We start from the raw sequence: 13,889 nt of genomic DNA, 5'->3' as shown, positions 1-13,889 counted from the left end.
CCAACTTTCACCGTTGCAAGTACAATGTGGGCTGGAGCCACAAAGAGAAGAAAGAAGATGCAGATGTGGAAGGAAGGCCCATATGATAGGGCCTGCCAACTGTGTTCCACCACCAAGAACTCGACTGCTCGCCCCACTGGCAGGCGCAACTAACCCAGCAATGGAAGACATGGCAGATGTGTTCCGTGTGATGACGGTAGAAACCATCAAAAATCTGACAGAGCAGTTTTTAGCCATCTTGTTGGTCATCATGGAAGCAGACCCTCAGAGACTGACAGAAATCACAGGTAGCAGAAGAACACAGACAGACATCCCAACTCCCAAAAAGCTGCAGAAAGCAGATGACCGAAAAATCAAGACTGGTTGCTGCAAGGTCTGTCAACCCCCAGGAACCCAAGAGACAGTACTATTCAGAAGTGGCCTGGAAAAAATTGTAGCATTAGGAAGAAAAAACAAAAGTGTCATTATCAACAAACCTATCAAAAAGTGGATTATATATTTTCTTGCACTGTTTTTCTAGTTTATTAGCAGGAGTAGCAGATTCAGAAGGATGTAGGTTGCAGTAGGTACTGGGAGATGAAGAAGCTTGCACAGGATAGAGTAGCATGGAGAGCTGCATCAAACCAGTCTCAGGACTGAAGACCACAACAACAACATAGCAGGAGTAACCTCAAAGTTTGAACTGCATCACTACTGAGGGGGCTCAATGCCAGCTGCACCCAGCAGACCATCTATTGGTAGCCGTCACCAGCAGAAGTACCATTGTGACCCAAGATTCCGACCACACATCAACCCAGTGCAGCCTAGGACTGCAACTGGACTCCATCCTAGACACTGGCCAGACACCACCTAGGGCATCACCACGTGGCCAAGCTTCGGGGCACTCTTGCATCTCGGTGGATGCCATTGATTCAAGCCCTGGTCTCTCATCGGCCACTGGCCCTCTGACAATGTCACACTGGCTGACCTGTGTCTGACTGAGCACGACACCAACCAGAATACTGACAAGACATTATCTAGGACAGTGGTTCCCAACCTTTCTTAGACCATTACCCCTGAGTGCAATTAGATGTTAGTTATTGTCTCAGCCCTCCCCCTTGCCGTCTGGTGCCCCCCCCCTTTTTTTTTTTTTGTTTTTAACGTCAGTGTAAGTGAAGCATTTTGCTACAGCTAGCATCTTGATGTGCGTTTTCACTTTTCAGTTGATGCACAACAGATTTTTCCTTTCCTTTTGATATATTCAATACATCATCAGTGAATTTGATACATTCTAGATCAGTGGTTCCCAACATTTCTTAGATCATTATCCCTGAGTGGAATCGCACATTGCAAGTGCGCATGTGCTACTCACAACTCCTCCTCAGACAAGAAAGCTAACTATCCCCAGTGACGGTAGACACTTGTTACAAAACATATTTCCCCTGAATTACTCCTCTCCATTGCGGCACTTGCTTGACCTACCCACTGCAACCACATTTAAAGTCAACCAAATACAAATGTGTGCACTCCATACATCTGTACTGGCAGAAATGGGAAGTTTTCAGGCTATTAATGCTTTCTGACTGACCACAGTCACTACTGCTACTACTACTCCTAGTAGTAGTAGTAGTAATAGTAGTAGTAGTAATAGTTCTGTATACAGCACTACAGTAGCCCTTATGTAGTTACTGCTGTGTTGTTCTGTCAATTAATTCATTTATCTGTTTCTAAGTGAGTGATGAAGCAATTTCTGGACTACTGCAGGTACTATCTACAACTTGGAGAAGACTTTTCTTGAGATATTTAGCATTTGTTAGGTATATGTCTCACTTTTATGGTCTGCGATATACGGACAAACCACAACATTTGTGTGTAGTGGGTGGACTATGTGAGGGACTCGTATCCTCCACCACATTAATGTTACTAATTGAGAAAAAGTAATTATTGATAACTTATATAATTATTATTAGAGTCTTACAGAATTATGATAATAGTAATAATATATTTAGAATAATGTAGTTTTGTAACCGATAAAAAATCAAAACATTTAGTTTTTACTCCTCACAAAATTTAATTTCACCCCCCACTGATCTAGGACATTGACTGGAAACTGAGCATGACTCTAGTTAGAGAATTTATCATTATGCCCAAAGTGGTTATTATTCCTGTTGCACATTAGGATACTGAACTATTCATATTCGTGTCTACCAGTAGTTGTATTTCTTTCATAGTACCCTGGGAGCCGACATTATTACATGTTGTCCTTGCCACCACGTAAGGACGAAATGCATAAATGTGTGACTTATAAGGAGCTGCTCGACATAGAGCATTAAACAATTTTAGGGCCACCTTTGGGAAGTTGTTTTGTGTATTTGCTAATCGACACCTTGGCATGTCGATACTGTCTTTGTTGTGGGTGCTGTATTTGTGAACTTCATTTCTCTTTCTGTAAATGTCATGGTTTCTCTTTATGTGGATGAGGCAGTTCAATATATACTGGCTGTAAAGAGTCAGAACACCTAACCTGGTGAAAATTGGTTTACAGTGGTCTGTTTTTTTGCTTGAAGTAATGATCCTCATTGCTTTCTTTTGTAGTAAAAGCACATTCTTGCAGCCTGCAGAATGGCCCCAAAACAATAACCCATAACTGATTTGGCTGTGGAACATTGCATAGTACACAGTTAGAAGGTGCTGTTCTGGTCCTATACTTTTCAGTTTCCTCAAGAGGTACAGGACCCGTGAAAGTTTGGAACATACATGTTTGGTGTGCTATTGCCAGGTTAATTTGGTATCAATGAGAAAGCCCAGAAGTTTAACATCTGCTGTGTTACCCAGTGGTCCAGTATTGCTAAGGCTGCATATCATCCTCTGAGTTTTTTCTTCATTAATTTTCATTCTGTTCATGATAAGCCAGGCCTTAGCTTCATTGAACAAGATTTCTGCTTGTTGGACTGTCTGTTCAACAGTCTCTCCTTTTGAGAACAAGGTTATATCATCCGCAAACTGCATGTGTGCCCATTGGAGCCTATGTCATTTACGAAGATAAGGAACAGCAGGGGCCCTATTACCGATCCCTGTGGCACACTACACTGTAGCTTCTTCTCACCTGAATCAGCTCCTTGCACAGAGACAATCTGTTGTCTGTTTCTCAGGTAGGATTCAAGAGTTTGCAGGACAGATCCCCCTATACCATATGTTTTTAGCTTTCTGAGCAGGGCCTTATGCGGGATGCAGTCAAATGCCTTATTAAGGTCACAGAGTACTAGTGCTATAGACTCTTTGTCTTCAAAACCCTGACTTATGTTTGTAACTAAGTCAGGTACAGCTGTTGTTATTGACCTGCCCTTACAAAAGCCATGTTGACATCATAAAAGAGTCTATTTCCTTCAAAGTAACTTAATAGTTGTTCTTTCATTACCGATTCCATCACCTTCGCTAGTATTGGTATTATAGATATGGGCCTGTAGCTTGACACTTCATGTGGACTGCCTTTTTTGTAAACAAGCACTGTACGTGTTACTTTCAGGAAGTCTTGAAATTCCCCTGCACAGAGGCTTTTATTTATCACTACTGCTAATGGCTGTGCAGTTTCACTGATTATAGTTTTTAACATAGTACAGGACATGCCATAAATATCAGGGCTCCCTGAAGATTTGTAGCGTTTTACAATTTTTATTATTTCTTTTGGATACACACTCTTCCACATTACCATGCTGCATTTATTCTCAAATTTCACAGCAGCTGCAGGATCTATTCCAAAGTAAGAAATTTCTTCCACTGCGTTTTCCACTATTTTTATAAAATAGTCATTAAACTGATCTGGACTGCAAGAATTAGAGCAAGAGGTGGGCTTTTTCCTGTGCTCATTAACCAGGTCCCATGCTGCTTTACAAGGATTGTGAGCTTCTTCAATAAACCTGGCATTGCTTTCCTTCTTTGCTTTTTCTACTTACTTTCTGTGGATCCTTTTGGTCTGTAGATGACTAGAGTACAGTCTATCCTTAATATCTATATCTTTACCAGCTTTGACCTTGTCACTTGGTATTTGGACAATACATTTTATTTTGGCTAGTCTAGGAGTATACCACCTCTTTACTTCGTTAGTTTTTTGTCTACATTTTGATTTAGCATTTGAATATCTCTTGGGTTTTAATGGGAAATGTTCATCAAATTTCACTTTAAGGGTCTGGAACGTGTGATAGAATGCAGAATTTGGTAATTCATCAATTATTTGGTGCCAATCTATAGAAGACACTGTAGTTTTGAAATCATCTAAGCTTTTCTTTGTAATAACTCTATTTCTGAATACATAATTTGAATGCCAGCTGGGAATTTGTTGTGTACTTACTGAGTTTGTCCATAACTTCATGATTACTGTATGGTGATCTGCTAGTATACGGTCCACCACACTTACTTTGTAGTCCCAACTATTCAGGTTTGTCAAAATTGAGTCAAGACAAATAGCTCCTCTTGTTGGTAGAGAGTTTCCTATGAATAGCCCATAGCTGCTTATTAAGTTCATGAAAGCTCTTTCTTTATGATTACGTTCTCCAATATGAATGTTGAAGTCTCCACATAAAGCAATTTTTGTTGCTAAGTGCACTAGGTGACACAGACAGCTTTCCAACTGGTTGAGGAAATTTTCAAAATTTCCATCTGGGGAATGGTAGACAGAAACAACAGTTAATTTGGCATCTGATAGTCCCAAAGCAGCTAATTCTAGGTCTAGATCTACACAAAATTTACTTAAGTCAATTTTATTGGCACTGAGTTTACTATTTACATACACAGCCACAACACCATGGACAGTAGTTTCTCTACACCATGCATTCACCATTTCTAAATGTTCAATGTTTCTGTAGTATTATGTTTGTGGTTGTGCTAGCCAGTGTTCACATATACATAATACATCAGGTCTCACTTCATCAACAAACAGTGATAATGTATCAAGTTTTTTTAGAAGGGTTAAAATGTTCCTGATGGATCTCTTATTCCGGAGACATCAAAAGTCCGCTTGTGAAGTCACTGAGATCTCATGACTGATTCGTTCTGCTGTTGGTGCTCCTCTACTGACAAAAAAATATTCCCCACTTCCATTTATACTGACACTTCCGCATCTCGTAACATCTACTGATCAATTCCACATTACATAGGGCTGTCCAGATACTTTTGATCAGATAGTGCATGCTGCTTGTGTTTGTTACTGATGAGAAATGCTGTTTGTCCACGACCATGAGGCATCCTTTTACTTGAACAGCACTATGTCTTTGGAAAAGAGGATGTTTAATTACAGACTGTGTAGAGTAGGACATCTTATTTAATGTACATTTGGAATATAATTCAATAAATGATGGAATTCTTACCAACTTTCAGTGTCTGCATTGAGTTTGTAGAAGACGTCATAAAATGTTGCGTTATGCTTCACAGTATTGTCTGCACTCAAGAAAGAATAAAATTTGAAGATACTCTACAGTGTGATGGTTTTAAAAATACAGAATATGGCTCGGTTAAAAACTACTGATTGAGTACAGCAAAAACTACTCGAAATAATTTATCAGACTACTTCATCTAAATTGGTCAGATCAAGGATGACTTGTTGTTATCACTAAGTGTGGAAAGAACATTAGTAGAAATGTATCAGTTTTCTACATCCCATCACATATGGAGGTCTGGAAAAATGATTGTTTAAACACCTCATTGCGTCTTGTAATTAGAGTAAACGTTGTCTTCGCAATCCGTACAGGAGAGATATGTAGGGAGTTCCATTGTATTCCTAGTTTCTTCACTTAAAGCCTGTCCTCTGTCATAAGTAGACTTCCTTGGGATACTTTGGGTCTATATTCAGTTGTCTTCCAGTTCAGTTACTTCAGCATCTCCGAGACACTCTACCATGAGTCAAACAAATCTGTGACTATTCGTGCTGCCCATATCTGTATGGGTTCAATGTCGCCTGTTACTCCTATTTAGTATGGGTCCCAAACACTTGAGCAATATTCTACAACTGGTTGCACGAGTGGTTTATAAGTAATCTCCTTTCTAGACTGACTGCACTGCCCCAGCAGTCTACCAATAAACCGAGTTATACCACCTGATTTACCCACAACTGAGCTTATGTTATCATACCATTTCATATCACTAAAAAGTGCAACACCCAGTTATTTGTATGAGTTAGCCAACTTCAACAGTGTCTCATTGACGTTATAGTCATATGTTTACATATACAGTCGATATCCCATGAGGCTCCTATCTGGTATATGCATTTCAGCAACATTGTGTTGCATGAATGTTTTGTGAGCAGTGTCTTTTGTATGCTGATTGTATTCCCCTACTAACCTATAATGCTAATAAACTGAAGTCTGCCACCTGCTTTATCTATGACTGAGCATATGCGATCATTCCATGTCATATCCTTACAAATTGTTGACACAGGTATTTGTATGTATAAGTTAAACAGTTCCAACTATGATACACTGATAGTTTTTTTGTCTTGTTTTGTTTTGTGAAGTGAACAATATTACATTTCTCAACTATTAAAGCAAGCTACCAATTATTGTACCACTTTCAAATCTTATCAAGATCTGACTGACTATGTATGCAGTTTCTTTTTCTAGGTAGTACCGGTACTTCACCATAAACAACTGCATCACATGCAGAAGTCTGAGGTTACTGTTAATATTTTCTGCAAGGTCATTATTAACAACATGAACAGCAAAGGACCCAGCACACTTCACTGGAGACATACCTGAAATTATTTCTACATCTATCGATGACTCTTCATCCAAAGTGAGTGGCATGGTGCTGTGGTTCACACACTGGACTTGCACTTCGGAGGATTATGATTCAAATCTTCATTGGCGATCCTGATTTAGGTTTTCCATTATTTTCCTAAATCACTCTAGCCAAATGCCAGGATGGCTTCTTCGAAAAAGGGCACAGCTAGTTTCCTTCCCCGTCCTCTTGTAATCTGAGTTTGTGCTCCATCTCTAATGAAGACGCTGTCAAGGGGTCGTTGAAATATAATGTTCCTTCATTCTCCTCCCTCCAATATAAAATGCTGCATCTTCACTATCAACAAATCCCCAATTCAGTCACAAATTTCGTTTGATATCTCGTACGACTGTCCTTTCGATAATACGCGTATGTATAGTACTGAGCAGCAATCCAGAAATACTGCCTTAATCAATGACTTTCATAGTGTCTTGGGAGAAACGATCGAGTTGGGTTTCATAGGATCGTCGTTATCGAAATCCATGCTGGCTGGCATGAAGGAGGTCGTTCTGTTCGAGATACTTCATTACATTTGAGCTCAGAACGTGTTCTGAGAGTCAGCAACAAATGGATATCAAGGACATTAGATGATTGTGTTGTGGGTCACTTCTGCTATCCTTCTTGTAGACTGGTGTGATCTGTACTTTCTTCCAACTATTGGGCACGGTTTTTTGTTCAAGGGATCTACCATAGATTGTAGTTAAAGAGGAGGTAACTCATCCGAAAATTAGGTAGGGATTCCACTGAGCTCTGGAACTTTTCCAGTTTTAGCGACTTCAGCCTTTCCTCGACACCATTGACACTACTGTCAGTATCACCCATCTTTGCAATGCTGCGAGAAATAAACTTGTGCAATACTTGTAGCTTTCCGTTTGTAAAATATCATTTGGAAACAGAGTTTAGAATTTCTGCTTTCGCTCTGCTGCCGTCAGTTTCAATTTCTGTCTCAACAGGAGTGCTTGGACACTAATTTTGGTACCACTAACTACATACCACTTCAGATTTTGTGATAGATCTTTCGATAATATTCTGATATGGTAGTCGTTAAAGGCTTCGTGCATTGCCCTCTTGACAGCCAAACGTGCTAAAATCAACGTCACTCCAGAGCAAGGGAGACCAAACCACTGCCCACGGGCCGCATGCGGCCCAAAGCAAGTATTAATGCGGTCCAAGAAGTGAGGATCTATCACACGATCGGTAAAAACCATAAAGTTCCGTTAATGTAAAGTTATCATAAATTGAATATTTTAAATCTGAAACTCCCTCCACACGATGCCATTTCATTGTTCTATACCGTTCTTTCTTTTATCAGCTCTTATTGTTATTGCTAAGTATATTACGAGTGGCCCTAAAATATTTGTCTTCTTTCGATGTGGCCCAGGCAAGCTAAAAGTTTGGACACCCCTGCTCTATACTGAGCTTTGTTTTACACCTATAATGCAATAGTTTGTTTCTGTGTCAGTTTTTTCTTTATTTTTTACTTGACTGTATATCATGGAACATCCTTTCCATAATGAACTGTTTTACTAGGTACATATCTGTTAGGCAAATTGTCAACCATCCTTTTAAACCTGATCCATAGTTGTTCTACAGTTTCCTCTCTAGAGATAAATATTTCGAGTTCCTTATTGAGATACGACACCACTGTCTATTTATCTTGTTTGCTAAACATATAAATCCTTCTACTTTTTTTAGTTGCCCTTTGTGCTCCACTGTTATCACAACTGCCTCATGGTCTCAGACACCAGTTTCAGTATGGACATCCTCAAAGAGGACAAGTCTCTTTGTTGTCATTAAATTCAATATATTTTCATCGTGAATGGTCTTCCGAATTACCTGCTCTAGGTAACTCTATGAGAATGAATTTGCTGACATTCCACATGACGTGTAGTGACAACCACCATGCAGGAAAACTATAATTTTCCCAGTTGTTTGTTGAATGATTAAAGTCTCCTCCAATGATGACAGTATGATGGGGAACTTGTGTACTAGTGAACTTAGATTTTCACTGAAGTTTTCAGTTACATCTGAAGATGAGTCTATCGAGAAGGATCTGATTTAGGTATGCACCCACTCTTGATACCGAGTTATTCCCAAATAAACTCGCATGCACCTTCAATTTTTATCTCAGTGTATTTGAGTTCTTGTATACTCTGACAAAAGACCACCTCCATTTATCATTTGCCTAACTTTTCGATGTACACTCAAATTTACGCAAAAAAATTCGCTGATGTCCATTTCGAGTTTTGACCAGTTTTATGTAGTTAAGTGTTATGTGAGCTCCGCCACTTTTTAGGAGCACTTCAAACTCTGGCACTTTGTTTCGAACACTTCAGCAGTTAATCACTAGGATTTTAGTAGTATCACCAGTAGGGGGCATTTCTTTGGAGTTTATACTGACACCTCTGTGTCTCATACAGTTATCATTATCTGCACTGGGTGGAAAGTCGCCTAACCTAAAAAAGCCTTGTGTGCACCTCACACACTTCAACTACTTCGCTAGCACCCTTACATGTGTAGTGCACACATAACCCATTTAGGGGGACCCTACAGTTCTCAGCTGAATGACACCAAGTCTAGATTCAAATGGCTCTGAGCACTATGGGACTTAACTTCTGAGGTCATCAGTGCCTTGAACTTAGAACTACTTAAACCTAACTAACCTAAGGACATCACACACATCCATTCCCGTGGCAGGATTCGAACCTGCGACTGTAGCGGTCGTGAGGTTCCAGACTGTAGCGCCTAGAACCGATCGGCCACCCTAGCCGGCCACAAGTCTAGGAAGTCGCAGTTAAACCTTCAAAGTTTCTAGTTCAAGCCTACCACTCTACTGAGAACCAGGGTGCCGTGATGGGTTCTGGGGACAAAGCTGCAAATTGTGAGCTTCATTGAAACTCTGAACAAGGTTCATCTTCTCATCCTTCTCTACCAGTCACTGGAATGACAGATATAGTTTTTCCCAACATGTAACACAGGCTGTAGCTAGTTGTACCTTGTTCCCTCATCAACCTTTTCAATATGTTGAATAATGACCCCAGGGATACACACTGGTGTTCCTTCCCATCCCTTGCTGCAATTTCCCAAAGGAGTATCATTATTTGCTGTACGTGTGAACTGCCGATGATTAATAGCTCTCTACCATTTTGCATTTGCCTCCCTTTGACACAGGACACAGCAGGAGCACTAAGGCTACTGGGTCAGCTTTGGATTCAATGGAAGACTGCACCTCAAACTTGTTGGTTAGAGGAGTTTGTGTAATACCCTGAGTTCTCCCTAGTCCCTGTCTCCTCTGTATAGGGTGCCTAGCCCTAGCATGTACACAACACTCACAGTCAGGTAGATGAGTAGTGGTATACATGTTTATTCTATATATATACTTCACTAAAGAAGAATAAAAATTTTTGAAGTATGTATCTGTGATTTTCTTTACTTGTGGTGTCAAGGTGCCACAATACCTATTACATAATCTACATGATTCATTCCAAGACTCAACCTTTTTTTAACTTTATCGAATAGTCAGATGTGAACAGTCTCATAGTACTGTTCTCGTTTGCACTCTCACAATGAAACACTCTACACTAAACATAGCCACTGCTCCGTCGTCAGACACACACAAAGAACCATTCCCATCCACTATTGATAAATAGCTGCTGATCCAACGAGTACACTCAGTTCGTTGATAGAGGCAGTGAGGACTCTCATCATTCTTCTACGTACTTCAAAGCTCTTTTTCTTCTCCCTGCAGCTTCCGTTCCTGCCAATCCCAAGAGACGTTCGTCTTCAACAGTATTTCCATACTGTCTATAGTCAGTAAAGGAGAGATATGAAAAGTGGGGTTTCACACAAGTCTGTTGCAAACGTTCGAAATACTGATTTGCATTCAGTCCTACCCCAAAATCAGAAAAAAAATTATCATGTGGGGACGCACCCATTTCATGTGTATTGCTGCCTCAGTCAAACCGATGTGCTAAGAGACAGATCCGAATTACAATGCTGGCTATTGAAACTGGAACACGAGAAAGGACAACAAGTAACGAAATTTTACTTGTTGTGCGCATACTGTGTAGTAGGAAGAATATCTTACTACGTTTTTAGGTGATTTTGGGGCATACAGGGTGCGAAATTTTGTTACGCTGAGCTGGTACTTTTGGCAGCAACAAAAGCTCCACCCCAACTGTACATCGCTCAGACTGAGCTTGGATGACACTTGCAGTACGTTGCTTCAAATCTATGCCAGGGTTAATCAGTCATAGTGGTTGACGAGTGATGGTGGTTCAGTCTCTTGGCAACCTATGACCAGGTATTTTCATTCGGTGAGAGATGTGAAGAACGTGCTGGTCAGGCCAAGAGTCGAACAACACTGTACCTGGGTAGGTCAGGACAGCATTGACAAAATGTAGCCTTGTGTTATCATGATGAAAGATAACCTCACAGAGATCTAGAGGATAGTCCTTAACACGCCATGAAATGTGATGGCTGCTGTTCAAATTACTTGACACATGATTTTGAATAAAATAATGTTGGGTATTAGCTCGCGTCATTATAAAACATTAATGTAACTAAACTGCCAACGTTTCGACCGACTTGCCGCGGTGCTCTTGAGGTCGGTTAGCTTCTGAATAGTGGTGAATGTCTTCCCCTACATACCGTCTATTTCGGTTATATGGTGGCTACCGCCATCACATATCTGGTGTGTCTGTTGCCTGTGCCACTCTAGTAAGCGGTTGACAGGCAACTCTCGTTGGTGATTGGTAGGCAATAGCAAATCAGCAGCTTGTACGAAGGGATAGTGTTTTCCTGTAGCGAAGCATGACGAAAAGAACATTGCATCGTACTTCTGAACAACACAGGCACTGCAATATAGTATTTATCCGCTGATACTGGGCAAGCGACTTTCAGTTTAAATGTCTCACCTGTACGGCAATATACATAATGATTGTACGAGTGCAGGTTGTAGACATAGGGTTGACGACATGTGGATGTTTGGGTCTGGCAGTGAGTCGTGCTCGGATAGCCTAAAGTAAGGCGACCGCTCGCGACAAGCGGGAAATCCGAGTTCGAGTCACAGTCCGGCACAAATTTTCGTTGTCATTTGATTATACAACTGATTGTTGTTAGTATTCTCAAGTGCGAACACATTTCATGTATTTCGCAACGGCTCTAGTCGTCGCTGAAGGAACATTGCATCGTACATCTGAACAACATAGGATCTGCAATATCGTACAAAACAATCACAGTCCACACACTCGCGTTTTTGAGGTCACAGATGGTATCTTAGCAGAAGAAAAGTGAAAGTCTCATTTGTTGCAAATAGTTATATATGTGACAGAACAGCGTTTTTTATTGGTGAAATTCACACCTTGCTGCATACTAGATGAACAGAGAAAAGTCATACGTTTGCGATCGGAGAAGACATACAGATCGGACACATCCATGTATCCGTATATCCGTAGAGATATACATACCTCTTCCAAACAATAGAGCGGACAGTGATGTGTGATGTCAGAATGTAAAGTCATCCCAATTGGGTTAAAAGCGTTTGACAGACGCATCCTCTGTTTGTGGAAGGACGTAACCACATAACACACCCGAGAACGGTTGTCAGACACGTCAGTAGAATTGAATCTAAAGCGTATAAATCTTACCTAAGGCTGAAAGAAATCTTTGGGTTAATATGATACACCCAAATGCTTTTGTGCAGCGCACAGGAGGAGTTTGAGGCATTCTGAACCATCCTGTAGGAAACACGCTAAATCTTTAGTCAAGGAACATTTAACTATGAGAATACAGCTGACAAAACTCAACCTTTTCTTTGGGCAGCAATTTCAGATCATCAGTTAGGCAGGGGAAGGTGGGGGAATTACACGCATGTGGGTAATCCCACGCAGCCTGATTTACGAAGTTTGAATGGCGCAAGCTGTTCCCAGTTGGTGCTACACCCTGCCGGCAGGAGTAACAACTACTATGCTGCTTATGCCAGCCATTTTCCAGTGGCATTGTTGGAGTAGTGAAGTATTGTTTATTTTCGGCGTGTCTCATGTAGTTTTGGTCAGCTGTATTTTGCAAGGTAAGTTCCTTTAATGTAATTCTTGCGTATCAACTATTAACCCTAGATGAAACCTTTAATTTAATTGTAGATTTGTCCCGCTATTTGAATTAGGTGCCGAGTTATGCTTAGGTTAGTCATCGAACTTACAGTGGGGTAATGCCACGCAGCTGTTGAAGTGCGTGGTATTCCCCCTTGCAGGTTATATTTTCAATACTAACGAGTTATTTTTAAATCTCAGATGGGTAGATATTATAAAAGAAAAACCCAGAAAGCAAAATGGACGCACGAGGAACTTTGTAAGGCTCTTGATGCCATCAAATCTGGAAGAAAAATAAGATAAGTATCAAGAGCTTTCTGGATTGATGAAGCTACTCTGCGAACGAGAATGAACGTTAAAAATACCGAGGGTCCAAAACTAGGAAGATACCCAACATTTTCGACAGAACAGGAAAATGAGATTAGGGATCATGTCATTACAATGGCATTACATGCATGCAGCTGCGAAAGATTGCATTTGAGTGTGCAGAGGCTAACAACATTGCAAACAATTTTGATAAGTCATCTAGGTTAGCTGTAAAGGATTGGCTAGCTCTGTTTTTAAAAGGAAACCCAAATATTAGCATAAGAAAACCTGAATTAACTAGCATTAACTGAATACAGGCATTTAATGAAGAAGAGGTTAATGCATATTTTAAAAACTTAGAACATCTCTTTGCTAAATATAAATTTGAAGAGGGGCGAGTGTTCAACGTCGATGAAACAGGCATAAATACAAAAGCCCGAGAGAATTTCAGCTCCTAAAGGTGTTAAACAAATAGGTGGAGCCACGTCTTGGGAAAGGGGTAAAAACGTGGCGATTTCAGAAGATGTCTGTTTAGTTTGTAGAGAGTTTGGGAAGGATGGAGAACTATGGTACCGATGTATTTCTTGTAGCAGATGGAGTCATGAAGAATGTAGTGGCTGGCACACTCCAAAAGGTTACATGTGCGATCTTTGCTGTATGGTATGAGAAAATGAGCTCTTTTCAGATAAAAAAAGGTAAAAAACCAAAATTATAAGATATGTTTCTAGAATTACATTATTTCGTTCT

Source organism: Schistocerca nitens, chromosome 3 (genome assembly GCF_023898315.1).
Source record: "Schistocerca nitens isolate TAMUIC-IGC-003100 chromosome 3, iqSchNite1.1, whole genome shotgun sequence".
Taxonomy (NCBI): domain Eukaryota; kingdom Metazoa; phylum Arthropoda; class Insecta; order Orthoptera; family Acrididae; genus Schistocerca; species Schistocerca nitens.
This window is presented reverse-complemented; position numbering follows the sequence as displayed.